The sequence below is a fragment of the Schistocerca serialis genome, chromosome 4 (assembly GCF_023864345.2).
Source record: "Schistocerca serialis cubense isolate TAMUIC-IGC-003099 chromosome 4, iqSchSeri2.2, whole genome shotgun sequence".
Taxonomy (NCBI): Eukaryota; Metazoa; Arthropoda; class Insecta; order Orthoptera; family Acrididae; genus Schistocerca; species Schistocerca serialis.
Genome location: NC_064641.1, coordinates 391598925 through 391616913, shown reverse-complemented (window position 1 = coordinate 391616913; position 17989 = coordinate 391598925). Strand labels below are relative to the sequence as shown.

The following is a 17989-nucleotide window of genomic DNA, read 5'->3' as shown; positions in this document are numbered from 1 at the left end:
CACAGCATACCATTTCAGTTGATTTGTTTTCAGTGAATTTGATTCAATTGAATTATAGCAGTGACTTAATCTTCCTTAGAAGATACACACAAAGAAAACCTTACGTTTGTTAAAGTGTAGTGATAAGATAGCACGTACAACGGTGGCCTAGCCCCTCCGAGCAGCGCCTTGGCGGTGTTACGCTGGCGAGGTCACCACGGCCAGCGCGAGGATAGCCGCTCTCCCAGCCGCGGCTGACAAACCATCTGTCTCACACGCTAATCCGTTGATTCACTGTCGGTTACCCGCGCTTGAATTGCGCAGCGTGACCTGCGTATGGACGCCACAACGTCGAGGGCGCGATTATATTTCAGTTGTCAAGTCAACTGCCCGCAACTACTGCGCTACCCTTGACAATGGGCCAACGCCGCTTGGCAGGCCGTTAAGTCACTCGAGACTTGCACCGTACAACCTAACGTGATCTGAACAGTTCCATCATAAGCGACAAGTAAGAATTTTACGATATAAATACACGAATAAGTCTGCTTTGTAGCATTTGTCGTTTTAGTTACTGAATGATTCTACCAGACGGTTATAATTAAAGTGCACTTACTCACGGACTACCAGTGTGTGCTTCAATTATCGTATGGCAGCGATACTTGGCAGAGATGTTAATGCATGAATGCGAACCAAATTCCGCTGAAAAAAGTTAATTCCGATTTTAGCGTCCAGGTGCAAAATCTGGCGCCTTACAAAATCTCCTGGAAATCTCTGGCGCTCATATTGAACACATTTTGTAAGCGGCAGTTAATAAAATCAACATTATGCCCTTCTCACTTGTTTGACCTTTTCTGCCCACGTCCCGTTCCTAATCCATCACATATGGAAACATTTCTGCAACTCTTTCTTTAATTCACAGCACCAGACTTACAGCTGATGACCAAACTTGAATTTTTTTCCAGCGTACATCGGTTCCGCATTAACGTGTTAGAACATCTATCAAGTTTCGCTGCCTATTGATAATTATAGCCGACACGGGATCTCCATGAGTAGCTGCACTTTAATTATAACCACCCTATATTAAGCATAAACATGAGTATTTGTCGCAGTAACTATCACCCAGTACTATGCATAAAAATGAGTATTTGTCGCAGTAAGTATCACCTAATTAGATAACTCACACCATAATTAAAGGGAAGTTTTAGTGAATCGATTCATTGTCAAGATATGTATTCTACAAGCCACCGTACGCTGTATGAAGCTGATTAAATAATGGACCATTATTATTTCCAACTTCTCGTTTTCCATTCTGTGATGTTGCACTAAAATGACGGTTATCGCTACGCCTCCCCAATACCTAGAATCGTTCGAATCTTTAGACACGCTTTGAAACGAGCAGTAAATACTAGGAATTAACTTGGTTTTAAGCACAGATCTCCGTTAAGGATAAGTCATTCACTTATGCAAAAGTTTTTGCTGCACCGCCCCCCATATGAATTTCTTGAGCGTGTGGAAGAAGCGTCGGAACTGTGAAGAATTCCACAGCTTTCCTTTGATTTTCCCATTACATCTCTCGTCCTTCAATCCAACTTCTTAACTATCCGCAATTGGCGAACAATGTCCAGAACAGATCGGACGAATTTCGTGAGGCACCCCCTTTGCGGATGAATTTTTGTAATGGGTCTCGATCTGATATCTGACTTTCCCATACAAATAAATGATTTATAATTGAAGGAGTAATCAAGTAATATACAGGCTTTTCGACCATTTAAGGGCACTGTGTTATATTTAGTTATGCTGAGTGTTCAAATAATACAGAGAAAATAAACAGAACTCTTAGTTACAAAACCTGAAAAGATACAATAATTTAATTTTATGTAACTATGGCGATACCAATAATTTTGAATCGAAGCGAGAGTTGGCTGACAGCAAAATACAAGCAGCAGTGACGAGATTCTTAGCAATAAAGACAATGTTCTTGAGGAGAGATGAATGTTGAGTATAAGACATTTTTTCGCATCATTGGTTATCGTCTGCAAGTCTTCCTGCATTTCGCAACAACTTTGAAATTATGCATCATTTCTTCGTCCAACTGTGACGAACACAGACGTGCCAAACTAGTCTGATAGATCATTTGCGCATGACAAATAGGAACGGTACTACCAAACTTCTTCGAGATACGCACATAATGTGTAGAATTTTAAGCTCAAGAAATTCTACTGAATGTGCTGGGGAGTGTTACGTCACGCCCTGCGAATTGAAAACACGGTATTCAGTGCATTTTGCTTCCACCAACAAAAATAAAAAGTTTTTTTCGTAATGTTAAAGATCACATAGCTCTCCGAAAGCCGGGCGCGTACCACAGTCCATGCGATTGTGGTATTTTCCACGTGGGGCAGACTATTAGAACAGTCAGTGACAGATGCAAGGAGCATCAGCGACACGCCCGATTAAAACGACCAAACAAATCAGCTGCCGCCGAGCCCCGCCTCGAATGTAATCACCGAATGAAGCACAATGAGATTAGTATCGTAGTACAAACGCAGAGTTTCCAGGACAACATAATTAAGAAGTCTATCGAAATAACTCCTCCGCCTGAACCGGCCATGAAGGCCGAACGGTACCGACCGGCCGCCGTGTCGTCGTCAGGCCACAGGCGTCGCTGGATGCGGATATGGAGGTGCATGTGGTCAGCACACCGCCCTCCAGGCCGTATGTTACTTTACGAGACCGGAGCCGCTACTTCTCAATCAAGCAGCTCCTCAGTTTGTCTCACAAGGGCTGAGGGTAGCCCGCTTGCCAACAGTGCTCGGCAGACCGGAAGGTCACCCTTCCAAGAGCTAGCCCAGCCCGACAGTGCTTAACTTCGGTGATCTGACGGGAACCGGTGTTACCACTGCTGCAAGGCCGTTGGCTGTATCGAAATAAGGTTTTCGAAAAAACACAATGAGCGGGGACGAAGATTTCGATTTAAACGAGGTCTGGTGTCCAGCACTCATTTTATTACGATCTTGGTCGCCATCGCATCAGTCAGAGTCGATAAACAGTGGGAGGATGTGAGCCCCACGGAAAATCACCGTGGACCCTTAAAGAAGCAAAAGAGTATCGAAGGGTGTATTGGATCACATGATATCCTGCGAACCATGGATGAAGGGTATCAGACGGATGCCATATTCCTTGACTTCCGGAAAGCGTTTGACTCGGTGCCCCACTGCAGACTTCTAACTAAGGTACGAGCATATGGGATTGGTTCCCAAGTATGTGAGTGGCTCAAAGACTTCTTAAGTAATAGAACCCAGTACGTTGTCCTTGATGGTGAGTGCTCATCGGAGGTGAGGGTATCATCTGGAGTGCCCCAGGGAAGTCTGGTAGGTCCGCTGTTGTTTTCTATCTACATAAATGATCTTTTGGATAGGGTGGATAGCAATGTGCGACTGTTTGATGATGACGCTGTGGGTTACGGGAAGGTGTCGTCGTTGAGTGACTGTAGGAGGATACAAGATGACTTGGACAGGATTTGTGATTGGTGTAAAGAATGGCAGCTAACTCTAAATATAGATAAATGTAAATTAATGCAGATGAATAGGAAAAAGAATCCCGTAATGTCTGAATACTCCATTAGTAGTGTAGCGCTTGATACAGTCACGTCGATTAAATATTTGGGCGTAACATTGCAGAGTGATACGAAGTGGGACAAGCATGTAATGGCAGTTGTGGGGAAGGCGGATAGTCGTCTTCGGTTCATTGGTACAACTTTGGGAAGATGTGGTTCATCTGTAAAGGAGACCGCTTATAAAACATTAACATGACCTATTCTTGAGTACTGCTCGAGCGTTTGGGATCCATATCAGGTCGGATTGAGGGAGGACACAGAAGCAATTCAGAGGCGCGGTGCTAGATTTGTTACTGGTAGGTTTGAGTCATCACGCGAGTGTTACGGAAATGCTTCAGGAACTCGGGTGGGGTCTCTAGAGGAAAGGAGGCGTTCTTTTCGTGAATCGCTACTGAGGAAATTTAGAGAACCAGCATTTGAGGTTGACTGCAGTACAATTTTACTGCCGCCAACTTACATTTCGTGGAAAGACCACAAAGATAAGATAAGAGAGATTAGGGCTCGTACAGAGGCATATAGGCCGTCTTTTTTCCCTCGTTCTGTTTAGGAGTGGAACAGGGAGAGAAGACGCTAGTTGTGGTACGAGGTACCCTCCGCCACGCACCGTATGATGGATTGCGGAGTATGTATGTAGATGTAGATGTAGATGGATGTCGGGAGTCGAATTCAGCTATAAGTAGCGGCGCGAGACGGACAACAGTTCACGGCTCGAGTACAATAAGCGGGTATATGTAGCGGCAGAATTCACAGCACCTGAAGGACATGTATGGATACTGCGTCGAAATGTGCATAAGACGGAAGCAAGAACTCGTCTATGCACCCGAAAGCTCACTATTAATCAATCGCTCCGAGAAAACCTGAGATCACAACTGTATTGTCGAAATCGACTTGCGTGTTACTAAGAGTGAGTGCTTAAGGGGAGGCGTAGACCAGAGGTTCCCAACCTTTCTGAGACCATTACCCCTTAGTGCCATGAGATATTAGCCATTACCCATGCCCCACCCCCAGCATCATCCACATTAGAGCCTCACTAAACTTTAGAATGAAAAATAATTTTCTTTGAACACTTTTAGTTTTAAAATGTTCAAAGATACATGTTACTAGCATTTAGTTTTTGTGTTACATTAAATCACGAACTAATGAGTCAATGAGTCCGTTGATATTTCTTTCTAACAACGATTTTTTTAATATAGAATGATCAAGCACTTCTCAGTGCATCACAGGAGCTACCTGTAAACCCTATTCACAAAAGGAGACTAATTATCCACTTTAAGGGCACATACGTGCTACAAAATATTCTGTATCTGCACCAATCCTTTCTCTAGCAACACTTGTTTCGCTCGCACCCGGCACCACCATTTAAATTAAACCAGGGTAAAACGTTTGCAAAAAAATGGTTCAAATGGCTCTGAGCACTATGGGACTTAACATCTGTGGTCATCAGTCCCCTAGAACTTAGAACTACTTAAACCTAACTAACCTAAGCACATCACACACATCCATGCCCGAGGCAGGATTCGTACCAGCGACCGTAGCGGTCGCGCGATTCCGGACTGAGCGCCTAGAACCGCTAGACCACCGCGGCCGACTAAAACGTTTGCACTGCACTTACTGTTTGTAATCACTTGACTGCTGGAATCCTTACTTCTGAAATGCTAGAACTTCGAAGACTTCAGGCTGCCAGAGCTTTTTCTGTTACCACCACCAATAACAATAACAGAAGGGTAGCAGCCATTGCATCATTATTGTTGTGCTCTCAATTAATTCGTTTATTATTGCGAAGTGAATAATAAAATAATTTCTGGTCTATAGTGGGAACCACCTGCAACTCGGAGAAGACATGTTCTTGAGATATTTAAAGGTATGTGATCTGTATGCCTGAATTTCGCTGTTGTAGATGCATGGTGGAAAGTTCAAAGGATGTGTGTAGTGGGTGGACTATGTGAGGAAAACGTTGATACATTTCGTTTCACAAGCTGTAACCCCCACGCCAGCCGGTGTGGCCGAGTGGTTCTAGGCGCTACAGTCTGGAACTGCGCGACCGCTACCGTCGTAGGTTCGAATCCTGCCTCGGTCATAGATGTGTGTGATGTCCTTAGGTTAGTTAGGTTTAAGTAGTTAAGGTCTAGGGGACTGATGACCTCAGCAGTTAAGTCCCATAGTGCTCAGAGCCATTTTTTTTGTTACCCCCACCACAGGTCTCACCCGTTAATACTTGTTTTAAACAAAACGTAATTATTGGTGACATATGTACGCAGTATTACAGTCTTACGAAATAGCGATCTATTAAAAGCATTATACACCTAGTTTCGTGATAGAAAGAAAATTACCCTTTTGCTTCTGTCCCTCAGAAAGTTGCATTTTCCCCCTCAGGGGGTAATTACTCCAGTCTGGGAACCACTGGCTTAGACGGTGCTGGAAGATAGTTGGACTCCAGGTAATAGTTTTTTGGAATTTTTAGAATGCCGCTGTTGCACACCGTGACGAAACAAACACGTTTGGAAGGCGGCGGCAGTGTCAGTAATGCTGAAAAAAGAGACTGCCATTAGTTGCGGCCAGTCCAGCCGCGACGGGCAGCGTGTGGCGATAGCGGGAAGTGAAAGTGATGGACGGGCGAGGCTGTGTGTGTCCGCAGACCCAGCCGCCGGCCGCCTCGGCCCGGCTCCCGCGGCCCATCTCCTCGCTGCACCTGCAGCTGGAAAGTCAGAAAAGCGCATTCAGCCTCTTCAGTCAGGCACGGCTCATGGTTGAATATTTTTTGCAGCTGTCTGCGATAAGACTGCATTACTTCCCGATTTCGCTTCTTGGTAGATGCGAAGACACGCGGTCGTACTTAGGCCATTTCTGTCAGAAGATAGAAGCTAAGTTAAATTAAACGTGAAAGTTAGCTGCATTTTCGTGAAACTTATTTCTTTCGTAGCATTAGATTACATGACGTGTTACTGAGGGTGCGTGTGTGCAAGCGCCCATATACATACTTGGTGGTTCATTGATAGTGACCGGGCCAAATATCTCTCGAAATAAGCGTCTAACGAAAAAACTACAAAGAACGAAACTCGTCTAGCTTGAAGGGGGAAACCAGATGGCGCTTTGTTTGGCCCGCTAGATGGCGCTGCCATAGGTCAAACGGATATTAACTGCGTTTTTTAAAATAGGAACCACCATTTTTTTATTACATATTCGTGTAGTACGTAAAGAAATATGAATGTTTTAGTTGCACCACTTTTTTCGCTTTGTGACAGATGGCGCTGTAATAGTCACAAACGTATAAGTACGTGGTATTACGTAACACTCCGCCAGTGCGGACGGTATTTGCTTCGTGATACATTACCCGTATTAAAATGGACCGTTTATCAATTGCGGGAAAGGTCGCTATCGTGTTGATGTATGGCTATTGTGATCAAAATGACCAACAGGCGTGTGCTATGCATGCTGCTCGGTATCCTGGACGACATCATTCAAGTGTCCGGACCGTTCGCCGGATGGTTACGTTATTTAAGGAAACAGGAAGTGTTCAGCCACATGTGAAACGTCAACCACGGCCTGCAACAAATGATGATGCCCAAGTAGGTGTTTTAGCTGCTGTCGCGGCTAATCCGCACATCGCCGGATGTGTGGGCGAGCGGTTCTAGGCGCTTCAGTCTGGAACCGCGCGACCGCTACAGTAGCAGATTCGAATCCTGCCTCGGGCATGGATATGTGTGATGTCCTTCGGTTTGTTAGGTTTAAGTAGCTCTAAGTTCTAGGGGACTGATGACCACAGATGTTAAGTCCCATAGTGCTCAGAGCCATTTGAACCAATCCGCACATCAGCAGCAGACAAACTGCGCGAGAATCGGGAATCTCAAAAACGTCGGTGATGAGAATGCTACATCAACATCGATTGCACCCGTACCATATTTCTATGCACCAGGAATTGCATGGCGACGACTTTGAATGTCGCGTACAATTCTGCCACTGGGCACAAGAGAAATTACGGGACGATGACAGATTTTTTGCACGCGTTCTATTTAGCGACGAAGCGTCATTTACCAACAGTGGAACGTAAACCGGTATAATAGGCACTATTGGGCAACGGAAAATCCACGATGGCTGCGACAACTGGAACATCAGCGACCTTGGCGGGTTAATGTATGGTGTGGCATTATGGGAGGAAGGATAATTGCCACCATTTTATCGACGGTAATCTTAATGGTGCAATGTATGCTGATTTCCTACGTAATGTTCTACTGATGTTACTACCAGATGTTTCACTGCATGACAGAATGGCGATGTGCTTCCAACATTATGGATGTCCGCCACATAGCTCCCCTGAGATTGAAGCGGTATTGAATAACATATTTCATGATAGGTGGATTGGTCGTCGAAGCACCATACCATGGCCCCCATGTTCACCGGATCTGACGTCTCGGATTTCTTTCTGTGGGAAAGGTCAAGGATATTTGCTTTCGTGATCCACCGACAACGCCTGACAACATGCGTCAGCGCATTGTCAATGCATGTGCGAACATTACTGCAGGCGAACTACTCGCTGTTGAGAGGAATGTCGTTACACGTATTGCGAAATGCATTCAGGTTGACGGACATCATTTTGAGCATTTATTGAATTAATGTGGTATTTACAGGTAATCACGCTATAACAGCATGCGTTGTCAGAAATGAAAGTTCACAAAGGTACTTGTATCACATTGGAACAACCTAAATAAAATGTTCAAACGTACCTACGTTCTGTATTTTAATTTAAAAAACTTACCTGTTACCAATTGTTCGTCTAAAATTGTGAGCCATATGATTGTGACTATTACAGCGCCATCTATCACATAGCGAAAACAGTGGTCCAATTGAAACACTCTTATTTCTTTACGTACTACACGAATATGTAATTGAAAATGGGGATTCACATTTTAAAAAAACGCAGTTGATATCCGTTTGACCTATGCCAGCGCCATCTGGCGGGCTGATCATAGCGCCATCTGGTTTCCCCCTTCAAGCTAGAAGAGTTTCGTTCTTTGTAGTTTTTTCGTTTGACGCTTATTTCGTGAGATATTTGGCCCGGTCACGGTCAATGGAGCACCCATACTCCTAATAAACACGCGCCTTTTCTTAACCGTTTCTGAGTAAACCAATGAAAACAACTAGGAAACGTGTAGTGTGGTGCAGCTGTTTACCTCAAGTCTCAGTCCTACATTGCTTGTCGTGGTGCACGGTACTACAGTGTTGCTACGTGAACATCGAATACATTTTGTGTAGCGAAAATGCCACGGATCTTCACACAGGCAGAGTATGCTCACATGGTGTTTGTCTATGGTTTGTCCAATGAGAGTTCTAGAGCTACAGTGCGAGAATACCAACAACGATTTCCGAACCGCAGAGTGTCAGATAGCAGGTTACTTAACAGGGTGTTTCACGGATTGCGTGAGCGTGGTACGCTTCCCAGCGTAAATGTTGTCTGTGAAGGTCCTGTAAAACAAACTCTTAATTAAGTTGAGAACACTCTTCGACTAGAGGAACGCAACCCTACTACTAGCTCTAGAAGAATTGCTGCCCAACGTGGTATTCCACAAACATGAGTGATACGCACAATACACGAGCACGGTCTGTATACCTTTCATCGGCAGAGTGTACAACATCTGCATGAAGGAGATGCTGCCGCCCTGAAAGAATTCTGTCAATGGATCGTTGACAAGGAGCGATTAATTCCACGTATTTCGTTCATTGATGAGTCAACATTTACACGCAACGGAATCAACAACACGCGCAACTCTCATGCATGGGAAAATGAAAATGTGCGTGCTACTGTGGAAACGAATTTTCAACGACGTTTCTCACTCAACGTGTGGTGCGGTATTGTTGATGACCAACTCATCGCTCCAGTTGTTTTAGATATCAGTCTTAGTGGGACACGGTACCTTAAGTTTCTTCAGAATGTGTTACCAGGATACGTGGAGGATATCCCTTTGGCAACACGAGCTCGTATGTACTTTCAGCATGACGGAGATCCTACACATACTGTACGGCCAGTGACACAGTATCTGGTCGTTGGATCCGTCGCCGCGGAGTCATTGCTTGGCCACCGAAGTCACCCGATCTTACCCCAGTGGATTACGATTTGTAGGGGTAGCTGAAGAGCGACCTCTACATGCGCAGAGTGGACACAAGAGACGAAGTTTTCATTTGTATTTTACGTGCTTGTGCCCAGTTAAAGCAATGCAAAACTGAGCTCCGCTCGGCGACACAACACCTGTCTACAAGAGCAGCAACATGCATTGAAGCTGACGGTGGACTATTTGAACATCATCTGTGAGGAAACGTATACAATTAAACAAACCATAACATAACAGTACGGCCTTGCCGCAGTGGATACGCCGAGTCCCGTGAGATCACCGAAGTTCAGCGCTGTCGGGCGTGGTCGGCACTTGGATGGGTGACCATCCAGGCCGCCATGCGCTGTTGCCATTTCTCGGGGTGCACTCAGTCTAGTGATGCCAATTGAGGAGCTACTCGACCGAACAGTAGCGGCTTCGGTCAAGAATACCATCATAACGACCGGGAGAGCGCTGTGCTGATCCCACGCCCCTCCTATCCGCATCCTCCACTGAGGATGACACGGCGGTCGGATAGTCCCGGTAGGCCACTCGTGGCCTGAAGACGGAGTGCTTATAACATAACAGTATGTTAATTTACCGTCACCTGCACCTTTGCCATTCCTAGATGTTTTCATTGGTTTACCCGGAGACAGTTAAGAACAAAGCATGCACCTTTCCTCCTGACTCACCATATATATATATATATGTGTGTGTGTGTGTGTGTGTGTGTGTGTGTGTTTGAGCGCACTCGTGGTAATGTAAAAGTTTAGGTTAAATAGCTCTCACAGGATGTATACATTACGATCCCACGCAAGTCCCTAAAGCATACTGTTTTCAAACACTATGGTACTTCTGACTACCCTAGCCAGCAAGGTGGCGCTTGGTAAGACACTGGAATCGTATTCGGAAGATCCTCGACAGGTCAATTAGATTTAAGTTTTCAGTGATTTCTTCCAAACCACGTAAGGCAAATCCCTAGATCTAGATCATTCCCGTCAAAGGGATACGGCCGATTTCTTCTCTCAACCTTCGCAAGTCGAGCTTGTTCTGCGTATCTAACGACCTCGCTGTCCACGGAGCATTAAATCCTAACTTTCTTTCCTTTTTCTAAACATCCACTTCATATCTCTTTATAATAATCCTTTCGGCCGCTGTGGCGAGCGGTTCTCGGCGCTTCAGCCCGGAACCGCGTTGCTGCTACGGTCGCAGGTTCGAATCCTGCCTCGGGTATGGACATGTGTGATGTCGTTAGGTGAGTTAGGTTTAAGTAGTTGTAAGTCTAGGGGACTGATGACCTCAGATGTTAAGTCCCATAGTGCTTAGAGCTATTCCATTTATAATAATCCTGAAAAGCGGCACGCCATCTGGCTTGTCTCTTTTCTTAATTACTCAGTTGCGTAATGAGATCGGAAAGAAGTAGAGTTCGTAGGTCCTGATTTGAGATTAATTAAAGGAAAGATTCATTTGCATTACAGTGGTTGGTTGGACTGATTTTCATCCATTTAATTAACATCACAAATAAATGGGTGCTGGTAATTTCCTCGTCTCAATCTGAAAGTGGGCCATGATCTTCGTATCGGTGCTGAGGGTGAGCTAACGGTACAGTTTTGGACGTTTGGGAGGAAGCGACCTACACAAAAGTCCCTCCGGGAACTGCACTCTGAAGAGCAAGGCGGTGAACAATTGCTGCCTGGAGCTGTGCACTTTAACTCGGGGCCACGAAACAGCTTTTGCTTCAGGGAGAAAAACGTCGGTACGTCTGAAGTAAATTGTTCGCAATGTGTTAAAGTCACCCATTTGACAAAATCTGACGCCTGTCGGTATTATACCACAACGGGCTACAAAGAGTCTGGAAAGAGCTGGGAGAGTGAGAATGTTTTGATGTTTGTTTTGGGGGACGGTCAACTGTACGGTCATCAACGCCCGTTCAAAGTCCCAACCTTTACACAGACTAATTGTTATGCAGTCTAATGTAGCCACTATCACGAATGATGACGATGAGATGATGAGAACAACACAAACACCCAGTCCCAGGGCACAGAAATTCCCCAACCCGGCCAGGAATCGAACCCGGGACCCCGTGAGCCAGAGGCAGCAACGCTAGCCGCTAGACCACGAGCTGCGGACTGGGAGTCCAATTCTTCGGCTCTCTAGCAGACTGTGTAGCGAGGCACCGATTGGTCAACCTCTCTGTGATGTCAGATGGCCGTAGGAGATTTGTTAAACATATGAGCGACTCTTGTAACTCTGGGTGAGCAGTAATGGCAAGACAGTTTTAAAGCACGCTAGAAAGAACATTGGATTCCAGGGCGCTAAAGAGTACAGAATTTTTTGAGCTGCGAAACAAGACAGTTCACACATGATTTCGTCATGCGCAGCGCTCGTGTCTACTAACAACGGCAGAATACACTACCATATCTTCGCAAGTGCTGTGCTGGTTCAAAGGTCACCACCTCGACATCACCCAGTTCACATTAGTCGAATATTACGGTGAGCACGAATGCAGCATCGGCATGTTGGTGAAGTTCGGTTATTGGAATCTCATTAGCAGTTTTCAGTCTATCAGCAGATGCTAAGATCGATGTGTCTATTTTATAACTTCTAACTGACGGTCAGCCACCATAATTGAGATGTAGGCAAGACAAATATTCAGCATAGTTTCAGGAGCGAACGAGCAGCTAAATTTCATCCTACTCCTGTACCTTTCCCAAACAATAGCTTCTGGAAAGATGTTTATTTTCATTATTGCAAAGTACCATTTCAAAAGTCAGGTACATCTTTCATTGATTAATGTTTGGCTGATTTTTAACTGTAATAAATCAACAAGTTAATATGCATTTGATTCTTTTTGAAACAGTGAGTAATTCCCTCATCAAATGCAATAAATTTAATAGTAAAATTGTGATTCGTCACCTTAAGATTCAGTGCTATGGCCGCGACCTTCTTTGCGTTTCAGTTCCGTTACGCACATTTTCATCTTAAAGATGTGTCTGGATGATGAGTAGGTCCAATTAAGTTAACAGCACCAACTCACACAAGTGAGGTTTCACAATTCACATCCTAAGATGACACAGCGTGAAGATGGAAAGACGTTCTGAACCACGATCAAACGATTTCTGTAACCGCTCCAGAAATATTTTCGAAATGTTCCTTTTGTGAACTGCCCTGTTAACGGAAATTGTAATCTCGATCACTATCGCTATTTCTCGAAGTTAACTGCTGATCCGTCATTGAGGCAACCTCTTCGCCAACTATGGCAAGAGCTCTTAAAAGGAAATACACGAACTCCCAAATTGTAACCGTACACGCTGTCCATTGAATTGTGAAAGAAGACATATTATAATTTCTTTTAAAGTGAGATATTACCATACCTCAGTCAAGGCAGATATTACTCTTATATCGCTAAATGTATGTAAACTTATCACGAAAGGAGTTGTGTTGGAGGACATGCCTTATTAATCTTTTATCGTACATTTAGGGGTCGTCGTTTAAGCAATGCTAAACCGCAAGTTAATCTGAATGCTTAGTCAGTGGTTCTTGCTAGCAGCTATATATATTAACTGAGAAAGGAATACTTGCAGAGTACAATGTCCACTACTGCCTTTCAGAAACGCGTATAGTTAAGCCTACCATGAACATTTAAATCTCAATAAAAACTTTCCTTTGCTTTATACATTTCTCTCGTACAGGCGAAGCGAGAATCAGATACCGTTCGGTCATCCACATTCTCCTAAATAGATTGAAAGACGAGAAGTTTCCTGCCCCACCTAAGTTCAGTCTGAAATAGCCGAAGACCTCGTCGTCAGTAGGACGTTTGACACTAGATCGCAGCTTCTGCATTACATACATACTCCACAAGCCACCGTGGCGTAGAGATCCTGATCAGTTTACTTTGCGCCAACGTCGTAGACTAATTTCCAAACACTGGTTGGCGGTATTCCGCTCTTAGGATGGAGACGTTAGTTAATTAGTTACATGTTCCATAGATCACTGACCGATTATTTTATCGAAATGATATGGAAAGAGTCGGTTTACAAGATATGTATGTACGATCTGCGTTAACAGTAATGAACACGTTTTTTTACTCCTGTTCAAGAAATACACTTAAAAATAGGCTCCCAATTGTGAAATAGAAATTCGTTCATGGAATAGAAGGAGTTGTGCACTAAAAATGGTTTTAGGATAGTTTTAAAATTTACTTTCTACTTGTCAGACATTTTATGTTATTGGAAAAATAAACAAAGATTTCTGCTGCTGCGTACTGAACTTCTTTCTGAGCCACTGGCAATTTCAGTAACAGGTAATGAAGGTCATTTTTCATTCTAGGGTTGTAGTTATGGATCTCATTGTTCTTCTCAAATTGCGATGGATTACTTATGCCGAATTTCATTAGTGAATATATGTACCGTGATGGAGCAGTTAAAAATCCATAGCTCCGTGAAGACTTACCTGCGTGACTTTGATGGGACACTACGTACACTGTCCAGTCACATTAATGTGACCACCTGTCAGAAGCCTGAATAATCACCTTTTGCAGCGGGGACAGCTGCGAGACGCGCAGGAAGAGGATAGTCAATGAGATTCTTCAAGGTACCGCGGGGATGTGGAGCCATGAAGACTCCGGTGCTGTGGCCATAAGCGCTGGGCTTCTCAGTTAAGGATCCACAGCGAGTACAACCCGATCGGAGTAGTCCCACAAATTGTCGATTGAGTTTAAATGTGTGTGTGTGTGGGGGGGGGGGGGGGGGTTTGGTGGCCCGGGAAGTACCGTAAACTGATTCTGGCGCTCTTCAAACCACGCACGTATTCTCCCAGCTAGGTGACACGTTGCATTGTCCTGCTGGTAGATCCCATCAGTTGAGGAAAAACTAATTACATGTAGGGGTGGACATAGTCCCCAAGGAGAGATACATACTTCGTTCGACGAAGCAGAAAACATCACTCATATGAAAAGGCGTCAACGGCCCTGCCGCAGTGGATACACCGGTTCCCGACAGATCACCGAATTTAAGCGCAGTCGAGCGTGGCCAGCACTTGGATGGGTGACCATCCGGGCCGCCATGCGCTGTTGCCATTTTTCGCGGTGCACTCAGCCTCCTGATGCCAGTTGAGGAGCTACTCGACCGAATAGTAGCGGCTCCGGTCACAGAAAACCATCATAACGACCGGGAGAGCGGTGTGCTGACCACCCGCCCCTCCTATACGCGTTCTCAACTGAGGATGGCACGGCGGTCGGATGGGCCCGATGGGCCACTTGTGGCCTGAAGGAGAGCAAAATCTGAAAAGACCACCTCTCGCCACTCAGTGGACGTCATGTTGCGTTGCGGCACGCGTTCTCATCTGAGGATGGCACGGCGGTCGGATGGGCCCGATGGGCCACTTGTGGCCTGAAGGAGAGCAAAATCTGAAAAGACCACCTCTCGCCACTCAGTGGACGTCATGTTGCGTTGCGGCATTTGCGTACAAATTCCAGTCTTCGTCGTCGATTAACAACAGTCAGCATGGGTGCGTGAATCGGGCGCCCGTTGGAGAGGCCCGTAGGGAGAAACGTTGGCTGAGGTATCTTTGAGGAGGGACTTGGTTCATCTGGGCGTTCAGTTCCTCAAAAGTTGCTCGTCTGTTCGCCACCAGACTTCCCCGCAGTCGTCGTTCATCCCTGTTATCTATGGCACGTGGTGCTCCACAGCCACTTCGGCGTCAGTTTCGGATAGCGCCATTTTGCCATGCACACGTCACATAAATCGCTCCGTTTCCGCATTACGACAACGACTGCACTACTTTCCGCGCCCCCCCCCCCCCTCCCTCCCCCCGACACGCTTTATATAGCCCCCAATGCCAATGCTACACCTGCCGTTTCTGACTCGAACATAGGCGGTGGTCACATTAATGTGACTGGACCGTGTGTTAAGTTAGTCGGCCGGCTTGGTAGACTTTGTGCCGGCAGCGGATTTCACCATCTAACACAGACATGACACAACAGTACAGACACACGCATTAATGCCATCTGCACGTATCAAATACTCTTAACACGCACGTGTCACACTTTGGGAAGAAATGTGCCAGTGTGCGTGAAGGATAGGTGGAAACCTGTCTAATTAGTTGGCCGAAGCTATCCGCTGTGGATGTTCCAGCCAACCATGCCATACGACTTTCTTTTTTCTAGCTGTGCATTGCATGATGCTGTTGCTAATAACTATTAAAGCTCTTCGACATTCCCTACACAAAGTACTAGTGGAACGACAAGTTTTGCGCGGTGCGTGAGGAAATTATCAGCGACAGCACAGTGTTGCCGAGATTAATTGGCGGAACTTACTTTTCGGATGGTATACGAAGCTCACCCTTTACCACTTGCGACTATCTAGTCCCTCGCGTGTAAGCGCCGGTATTGCGCGCTGTGCAGAACGCACGAGCGAGGTGGGGGTCCAGAAGAAAGGCGCAGAGTAGGGAATGCAGCGGCGGCAGCAGCGCGGTTCCCGCGGCCTTGGCGCGCCGAATGCAGCGGCGGCGGCGGCGGCGGCGTGCAGTTTGCGCGTGCGGCCAAAAGCGGCTGTGTCGGCGCCGGGCCGCAGCCTTGGCACGGTTGCGCCCGGCCGGAGGGCCCCCGCGGGGTCCCCGTCAGCGCGCCGGCTGCACCTGTGGCTCACCAAAACACGGCCCACTTCTCCTTCCCACACGTACCGTTTCCCTGAACCCGGGCCACACCGGCCTCAGGAACAACTTCTTCCTATACGTGACAAAATGAAACACATGCAGCCGTAGTTTTGATGTCTATTACACTACTGGCCATTAAAATTGCTACACCACAAACATGACGTGCTACAGACGCGAAATTTAACCGACAGGAAGAAGATGCTGTGATATGCAAATGATTAGCTTTTCAGAGCATTCACGCAAGGTTGCCGCCGGTGGCGGCACCTACAACGTGCTCACATAAGGAAAGCTTCCAACCGATTTCTCATACACAAACGGGAGTGAAACGTTGCGATGCCTCGTATAAGAAGGGGAATTGCGTACCATCACGTTTCCGACTTTGATAAAGGTCGGATTGTGGCCTATCGCGATTGCGGTTTATCGTATCGCGACATTGATGCTCGCGTTGGTCGAGATCCAATGACTGTCAGCAGAATATGGAATCGGTGGGTTCAGGAGGGTAATACGGAGCGCCGTGCTGGATCCCAACGACCTCGTGTCACTAACAGTCGAGATGACAGGCGTCTTATCCATATGGCTGTAACGAACCGTGCAGCCACGTCTCGATCCCTGAGTCAACAGATGGGGACGTTTGCAAGACAACAACCATCAGCACGAACAGTTCGGCGACGTTTCCAGCAGCATGGACTATCAGCTCGGAGACCATGGTTGTGGTTACCCTTGACGCTGCATCACAGACAGGATCGCCTGCGATGGTGTACTCAACGACGAACTTGGGTGCACGAATGGCAAAACGTCATTTTTTCCGATGAATCCAGGTTCTGTTTACAGCATCATGACGGTCGCATCCGTGTGTGGCGACATCGCGGTGAACGCACATTGGAAACGTGTATTCGTCATCGCCATACTGGCGTATCACCCGGCATGATGGTATGGGGTACCATTGGTTACACGTCTCGGTTACCTCTTGTTCGCATTGACGGCACTTTGAACAGTGGACGTTACATTTTAGATGTGTTACGACCCGTGGCTCTTCCCTTCATTCTATCCCTGCGAAACCCTGCATTTCAGCAGGATAATGCACGACCGCATGTTGTAGGTCCTGTACGGGCCCTTCTGGACACAGAAAAGGTTCTACTGCTGCCCTTGCCGGCACATTCTCCAGATCTCTCACCAATTGAAAACGTCTGGTCAATGGTGGCCGAGCAACTGGCTCGTCACAATACGCCAGTCACTACTCTTGATGAACTGTGGTATCGTGTTGAAACCGTCTGGTCAATGGTGGTCGAGCAACTGGCTCGTCACAATACGCCAGTCACTACTCTTGATGAACTGTGGTATCGTGTTGAAGCTGCATCGGCAGCTGTACCTGTACACGCCATCCAATCTGTTTGACTCAATGCCCGGGCGTATCAATGCCGTTATTACGGCCAGAGGTGGTTGTTCTGGGTACTGATTTCTCAGGATCTATGCACCCAAATTGCGTGAAAATGCAATCACATGTCAGTTCTAGTATAATATATTTGTCCAATGAAGACTCGTTTATCATCTGCATTTCTTCTTGGTTTAGCAATTTTAATTGACAGTACTGTGTATTACAACCAGTTTCGATGACTCAGTACACCATCTACAGGCCTTAACTGACCTGAGGGGGCGAACT

General features: G+C 46.2%; 1 long non-coding RNA gene across 1 annotated transcript in view; it reads right to left on the bottom strand.

Annotated features, from left to right (window-relative positions):
* Positions 1-17989, bottom strand: part of LOC126474897 (uncharacterized) — a 503290-nt gene that overhangs the window by 91275 nt on the left and 394026 nt on the right. The window lies entirely within an intron of this gene.